Source organism: Mustela lutreola, chromosome 10 (genome assembly GCF_030435805.1).
Source record: "Mustela lutreola isolate mMusLut2 chromosome 10, mMusLut2.pri, whole genome shotgun sequence".
Taxonomy (NCBI): Eukaryota; Metazoa; Chordata; class Mammalia; order Carnivora; family Mustelidae; genus Mustela; species Mustela lutreola.
In genome coordinates this window covers 109040787-109049002 of record NC_081299.1, presented here as the reverse complement: position 1 = coordinate 109049002, position 8216 = coordinate 109040787, and positions in this window count along the sequence as shown.

Genomic DNA, 8216 nt, shown 5'->3' with positions numbered 1-8216 from the left:
AAATTCCCAGGATAGTGGGTGGCCTGGGAGATATTGGCATTCTTGGATAGTTTTATCTGTGTGGGCACCTCCTTTCCCTCCTCCTACATACTAGTCTCTGGACTGGAAGAGAGGAGGGGCAGGGGTTTGCTACTTATGGCCAGTCTTTACTGAACTGAGATCAGGATGGGTAGCATCGCTGACTGGGCTAAGCCTCACAGCAAGTAACCAAGAAATATAAACACACACGCGCGCACACACACATGCACACACACACACACACACACACACAGACTTGGAGATGGAAGACCAGGTGAAATAGTGAGACTAATCAGAAACAATAGAACAATACTTACACAAGGCTAATTACAGAGGGTCTTGGGTCCAAGGCAATTCAGTGTTTTAAAGGTTGTAAAGAGGTTTTGGGAGAAAGACAGCTCAAAATATAGAGGCACTTGGAGGTTGAAAGAAATCTCCCCAGCTCTTAGCAAGGACTTGGGTAATCAACTATATGCTCATTAAATACATTAGTGAATGGAGATTGAGGTGTAATTTATTTAAAATTTTAGGGCTCAACTAAAATCTCAGTTCCATCCAATAAGTATTAAGCACTTACTTCAGGTACAATCCACTGTGGGATGTGGTCCCAGTCTTTAAAAAAATGACCATTCACTCTCCCACCAGGGCAGCCCCAAGAAGGAGAGCCCCAAGACCACCAGCCCATGACAGCCACAACTCCAGCCAGCCAGCCAGCATAAGTCAGCAGACACATAGTCTATACAAATGATGACCATACATAAGTCCATCCCTTTAAGTTTAAGAGTAGCAGCTATTCCACTAACTTATAGAAACAAACACAGAAAGGGGTGCCTGGGTGGCTCAGTCAGTTAAGTGTTTGACTTTGGCTCAAAATCTTGGGGCTTTTGACTCCTGGTCTTGGGACCCTGGGATGGAGCCTTTGTCAGGCTACCTGCTCAGCAGGGAGTCTGCTTCTCCCTCTCCCTCTGCCCCCCTCCTGCTTGTCCTTGCTCTTTCTCTCTCAAATAAGTAAAATCTTTTAAAAAAATGAAATCTCGATGATAAGAAAAAAATAAACAAAATGGCCATTGGGGTGCTTGGCTTGCTCAATAGGTAGAACATGTGACTCTTGTGGTTGTGGGTTTAAGCCTCATATTGAATGTAGAGATTACTTAAAAATAAAATCTTTTGGGGCACCTGGCTCGGGTCATGATCCCAGGGTCCTGGGATCAAGCCCTGCATTGAACTCCCTGCTTCTCCATCTCCTCCCTGCTCATGCTTTCTCGCTCTCTCTCTTTTGTGTGTGCAAATAGATAAGTAAAATCTTTTTAAAAAGAGAACTTTGTTTTTAATTAATTAATTATTTTTATTATTTAAGTAGGCTGCACACCCAGTGTGGGGCTTGAACTCATGACCCTGAGATCAAGAGTCGCATGCTCTACTAACCTAGCCAGCCAGGCAATCCAAAAATAAAATCTCGGGGCGGGGGCCATCTATTTGAATTAAAATAAAACTTATATGCACTAAATGATTAAAATGCAATCTTTCTTCCTCAAGAAAGGAAGAAAGAAAGAAGGGTTGAGTATGATTTCTAAATGAAGAATAAACTATAAATCTTTTTCATGATTACTGCAAGGAAAGATGTTGGATACATTTTATCATGGGGGATGGGAGAATTTTGGTGGGAGTTGGCTTGGTGCAAAAGAAAGGAGAAAATGTTCCAAAGAGTAACACAGCTTAAACAAAAGTTTGTACTTGGTAAGCATTGAACCTGAAGCATGGATAGCAAAAGGCTGGGTATGAGTAATATAAGAAAGACACTAGTTACAAGCAGAGGAACGGGAAAAGGGAGACAAATTGTGGAAGGCCTGGAACACTGAGGTGAGTAAGTTAAAATAATATGACAGGAATAGGATGTTATTTAAAGTTCTCAAATAATGTTATTATCTGTCAAAATGCTTTATTTTAGCAAGAAGACAAGGAAACCTACTAGCAAGAAAATAGGGTGTTTGAGGATATGGGGACAGAGGCAGTCAGGTAAGGACAGCGGCACTGGGTATGGAAAGAAATGGATGAACTCCTTCAAAGGACAAATCCAAATGACTCTGTTCTACTCCTCAATGTCTTATGGAGAAAAATCCCACAGTCCCACAGATTGGAGACTTTAATAAATTCAGGGTCTCTAAGCTTAGAAAATCACATTCTCCCATTCCTTAAAAGTAGTTATTTCAAACTTCCACCTCATTCCTCAAGTTTCTTCCCTTACCTCAGCAGAACCCACATGCATCTTCAGAGAAAACAGTAGTAATGTGAGAATTCCACCAACCACTTTGGGCCCTCTCCAGATGCACTTAGCTGCATCCTCGCATCTCTGTCATCCCAGTAAATGAGGCACCCATGTTGCCTGTCTAAGGTTCACCTTCCCACGTTACCATCAGCTCTGTGCACACAGGGCCTAGGTAGGCTGTGTTGCTTGTCTCTCTTTGCATTTTGCACTTAGTACAGTGCCTGACACATAGCAGGTGTTCACAATTAATACATTGGTTGCCTAAATCTGTCCCATCTCCTACTTTGGGGCCTTATTCCACATGTCTTCAAATCCTTTCTCCTTCATTAAAAAAAAAAAGATTTTTGGGGTGCCTGGGTGGCTCAGTCGTTAAGTGTCTGCCTTCAGCTCAGGTCATGATCCCAGGGTCCTGGGATCGATTGCCACATTGGGTTCCCTGCTCTGTGGGAAGCCTGCTTCTCCCTCTCCCATTCCCCCAGCTTGTGTTCCCTCTCTAACTGTATCTCTTTGTGTGTCAAATAAATAAATAAATCTTTAAAAAATAATAATAAAAGATTTTTATTTATTTATTTGAGAGAGAGCAGGTGCAGGGGAAGAGTGGAGGGAGAGGGACAGCAGACCTCAGCCTGAGCCCTACTCAGGGCTCGAGCTCAGGATCCTGAGAGCCCGACCTGAGCCGAAGCAAAAGTCAGGTGCTTAACTGAGCCACCCAGGTGCCCCTTTCTCCTTAATTTTTTTTTTCCAGATTTTCTTTATTTATTTGAGAGAGCGATCACAAGTAGGCAGAGAGGCAGGCAGAGGGGGAGTGGGAAGCTGGTTCCCCGCCAAGCAGAGATTCCCCATGCGGGGCTTGATCCCAGGACCCCAAGACCATGACCTGAGCTGAAGGCAGAGGCTTAACCCACTGAGCTAACCAGGCACCCCTCTCCTTCATTTTTAACCTTTCTTTTTCCTACTCACATTTTCCCCTCAGTATCTACACATGCTCAAGGATTTCGTGTACTTAAAAAAAAAATTCTCAACTTTCCCTTGATCCTTGTCTGTAATTAACTATCACTCAGTTTCTTTCTTCCCTTCACAGCTGAACTACATAGCCACCTATACTCTTTGTACCCATTTCCCTATTCTCATTCACTTCTCAATCATCTTATTTTTTATCCCTATTAATCCACTGAGATTGTTCCCATCAAGGCTGTTAATGACCTCCCTGTCACATTCAGTGAACAGCTCTTCTGTCTTTATCCTTTTGCCTTCTTTATGGCTGTTACCCCAGTAACCCCTCCTTCCTTGAAATGCTCTCCTCTTTTGGCTCCTGGGTAGTTCCTCTTGACAGAAACTAAGAACTTAATAAATATATATTTTTAATTAAAAACATTTAAAAAAATATTTATTTACTCACTGTAGACTAGAATCAGAGCATAAGTGGGAGGGGCAGAGGGAGGAGAGAATCTCAAGCTGACTCAGCGTTGTGCCCAGAGCTGAGGTGGGTCTCAATCTCACAACCCTGATATCATGACCTGAGTGGAAACCAAGAATCAGACACCTAACCGACTGCGCCACCCAGGTGCCCTAATTTGTATTTTTTAAATGAATGAATGACTTCACTTCTGTTAGTATGACCTCTCTTTCTCAGCCTTCTCTGAACTCTCCTTAAATGTTGATGTTCCCTAGGGTCATGTCCTTAGCCATCTCTTTTTGCTCTACATATTCTCACTGGTCAAGATAACCCGCACCAAATGTTACAATAGTGACTTATGCAGGGTGCCTGGGTGGCTCAGTCAGTTAAATGTCAGACTCTTGGTTTCAGCTCAGGTCATGATGTCAGGGTGGTGAGATCAGCCACAAGATGTGCTCTATGCTCAGCATGGAGTCTGCTCAAGATTCTCTCCCTCCCTCTCCCTTTGCCTTTCTCCCTGATCATGCTCTCTCAAATAAATAAATAAATAAATAAAATCTTAAAAAAAAAAAAAAAAGACATGTATTTCCTTTTTTTTTTTTTTTTTTTTTAAGATTTTATTTATTTGACAGAGCGAGACACAGCGAGAGAGGGAACAGAAGCAGTGGGAGTGGGAGAGGGAGAAGCAGGCTCCCCGCCGAGCAGGGAACCCGATGCGGGGCTTGATCCCAGGATCCTGGGACCACGACCCGAGCCAAAGGCAGATGCTTAGCAACTGAGCCACCCAGGCACCCCCCAAAGGCTTATGTATTTCTCATAAAATCTACCTATTCAACCTGGGTCTTTCTCTTAAGCTCTAAACTCACTTTTACAACTGCTTACTGGATACTTCCATTTGGATTTTCCATAGGTTTTTACCACTCAGTGTAAAGACAGGAAGCTTGTCTTTTACCTTTGTATTTCCAGCACCTAGTCATGATGCCTGGCATTTGGTGCATGGAGTAAGGAATAAAAGCATCAAAGATGTGAACTACTTCCAGCTATGTCAGGTTGAAGTCTTGCCTGACTGCTTCAAATGACACTGAACTCTCTCTCTCTGAAATGATTTGCGAGTACTGATCTTAACCATGATGCAATTTCAGCTAAACAGAAGCCTAGGAATGTTCCCTTCTGCATATTGTTCCAGATAACTGAAATTTATACAATTATCCAGTTAAGTTTATCTAATTAAACATTTTCATTTAAGGGGTGCCTGGGTGGCTCAGTGGGTTGAAGCCTCTGCCTTCAGCTCAGGTCATGGTCCCAGAGTCCCGGGATCAAGCCCCACATCGGGCTCTCTGCTCACCAGGGAGCCTGCTTCCTCCTCTCTCTCTGCCTGCCTCTCCACCTACTTGTGATCTCTGTCTGTCAAATAAATAAATAAAATCTTTTTTTAAAAAAGGTATTATTAATTTCCTGTGGATTATATATAGTGGGAAGACCATGACTGGGTCATTAATACCTAGACTGAGCTGTAGAGTATAACTTTGGATAAATCACTTCTCTCTAAGGCTGCATCTGCCATCTGTGAGTGGTCACTTTCCCCGCTTGCCTACCTCACAGGCTCAAGTAAAGCAATACAGGTGAAATGTTTCATAAATCCAAAAATGTTTCACACATTTAAGGTGCCATCACTTAACCAGTTGTTTCCTTACTTAGAGGAAACACTGTGAACTTAATTGTACAGGAAAACAGCAAGGACACCAAAGTCTAGAATATACATGGTTAATACTAGGTGCTCCTGTTCTATACGGCCACAAAAGCTAGTTTTCATTTGTCTCCTTTTTTGTTTTCCTAGTCCCCTCTTTTGATCCGTGTGAATTTTCTCTCTTTTAAAAAATATTTATTTATTGGGATGCCTGGGTGGCTCAGTTGGTTAAGCAGCTGCCTTCAGCTCAGGTCATGATCCCGGCGTCCTGGGATCGAGTCCCACATCCGGCTCCTTTCCCTCCGCAGGGAGCCTGCTTCTCCCTCTGACTCTGCCTTCCACTCTGTCTGCCTATGCTGGCTCTCGCTCACTCTCTCTGACAAATAAATAAATAAAATCTTTAAAAAAAAAAAATATTTATTTATTTATTTGAGAGAGAATGAGCAGGGGGAGGGTAAGAGGGAGAAACAGATTCTCCACAGAGCAGGGAGCCAGACGTGGGGCTCCATCGTAGGACCTTGGGATCATGACCTGAGCCAAAGGCAGATGCTTAAAGAATTGAGCCACCCAGGCACCCTGATCTGTGTGAATTTTCAATGTTATCAGTGCTCTTGCTTCAAAAGCTCCTCTTTCCTCTTAAAAAAAAAAAAAGTGTGTGTATATATATATATATATATATATATATATGTATATGTATGTATATATAATTTATCTATTTGAGAGAAAGACAGTGAGAGAGGGGAGGTCAGAGGGAGAAGCAGACTCCCTGTGCAGCATGACCTGAGCCGAAGGCAGTTGCTTAACCAACTGAGCCACCCAGGCGCCCTCCTCTTTCCTCTTTCAATCTGCTGCTAATTATATGCTGTGGGTTCAGAGGTTACTCAAAATGGGTATAGATTAAGAGAAAAAAAGAGAAAGACTTGCCCATGAATGAGTTAAATGCACAATATAACCTGTGACTGTTATGTGGCTACTATTTCCCCCTTATCTCCTGGTTCTGGGATGCATTTTGAATTTATTCTTTCAGCCAATATTGCTTGAGCACAGTGTGTGCCAGGCACTCTGTGGCCTCTAAGGCATCAGCTCTGCCCTCCTGGAGTTTATAGGCTAGTGGGGATGTAGTTAATCAAGTCACAAATTATAGCGAAGGGAGTCATTCTAAGAGGGAGGTAGACAGTTCTAAAGGACTATGTATCCGAGGGGTCTAATACGATTTAGGGACTCGTGATGGCTCCACAGATTTGACTACCCAACTGAGACCTGAATGCTGAGTAGAAAGAGAAGAGATGTGTGTGGGAAGTGTTCCAGGCAGAGAAACAAGAAGTGGCAAGCTTAGAACACAGGACCAGGTGGAAGGCGAGGGACAGCAACCACACAGGGTGAGTATTGGAGGAACTGAGAGAATTGCAACAGATCTCCTGTACAAGGAGCAGACAGAGCTGAGGGCAAGGGGCAGACTCAAGGAGAAGCCAGGACGTCAGTGCATAAGGAATTGGGAGCAGCATTCTGGATTCAGCAAGTATCACTGTATTTGCATCTTCCTGTATTCACACTTCCCTTATTTTTCAATCGGATCGCACATTTCTTTTAAAAAGGACTCTTGCCATCCCTGTTGTGTTGGCAGTGTCACCTACGACTGTTCCGTAGGACATAGGATCAGTGACTTCATCAGAAGAGGATGCCACATTCATTACGAAGTCGAACTCACTGCCTCATAATCTCATGAGGTAATGAGCGGGAAAGGCCCAGGTTGGGGAATCACACAAGGCCCTCTGTCGGCCACTTAACTAGCTCTAGAATTTGGGGACAGGTTATCTAATCTCTCAAAGCCTCAGGCTTTTCCTATCAGCAAACAGGATATGCGACATTTCATTCATAAGGGTACCAGAGAGTTCTGAGGTATTTACATAACATGAGGCAGAGTGCACTCAATAAACATGAGCTCTGGTCTCTCCTCACTTTCCTCTCCGGAACTCCAGTCCACTCTTTTCCATCTGCCCCCACACCTTGCTCCTCAGCCATTCCCTCTGCTTTGCACTTTGGAAGCCTTCCTCTCCACTTGCTCCTTCCGCCCAGCCTACAAATGTCCTCAAACCCCAAGATAAAAGTAGTCCCTCTAGGGCACCTGGGTGGCTCAGTTGGTTGAGTGACTGCCTTCGACTCAGGTCATGATCCTGGAGTCCTGGGATGGAGTCCTGCATCCTGCTCCCAGCTTCACGGGGAGTCTGCTTCTTCCTCTGACCTTCTCCCCTCTCATGCTCTCTCTCACAGTCTCTCTCTCAAATAAATAAATAAAATCTTAAAAAAAGAAAAAATGTCCCTCTCTCAGTCCAGCTCCCCACCCCCTTAAGCTACCTGGAAAGTAGCTTGCTCTTCATCCCCTTACCATCATACTCCTCAAAGGAGTTGTCCGGAAAAAACAAACAAAAAAAAGGAGTTGTCAGCATTTCCCAGTCTAGGTTGTATCAGGGGCACTTGGGGCTAGACCCTGCAGTGAGAGATGGGAATAAGGAAGGGGCGAAGACTCAACTACTATCTCCAAGAGGCAGAACCCATGATTGTGGCGTCCAAGCTGTGAGGATGGCTTCTACTTCTGAACTTCGGTTTACTCTTCAACTTTTGCCAGCCGGCCAATGGTTCCAATTCTTCCCCCTCTGCTGCAGCTTCTTGTAAAATTACCAAAGCCCGCGATCTCTCATCAGGCCTCATCCTGTGCTGAAGCAAGCTAAACCCTGATCCAGCAGGCCCTCCCACAGCTAAAAACTTAATGAAGCCTCACACCCATTCCCACCGAGCTCCTGATATCTCTCCCCTGATCATCCGAAATGCCGAATGTCTCCCTACTGCCC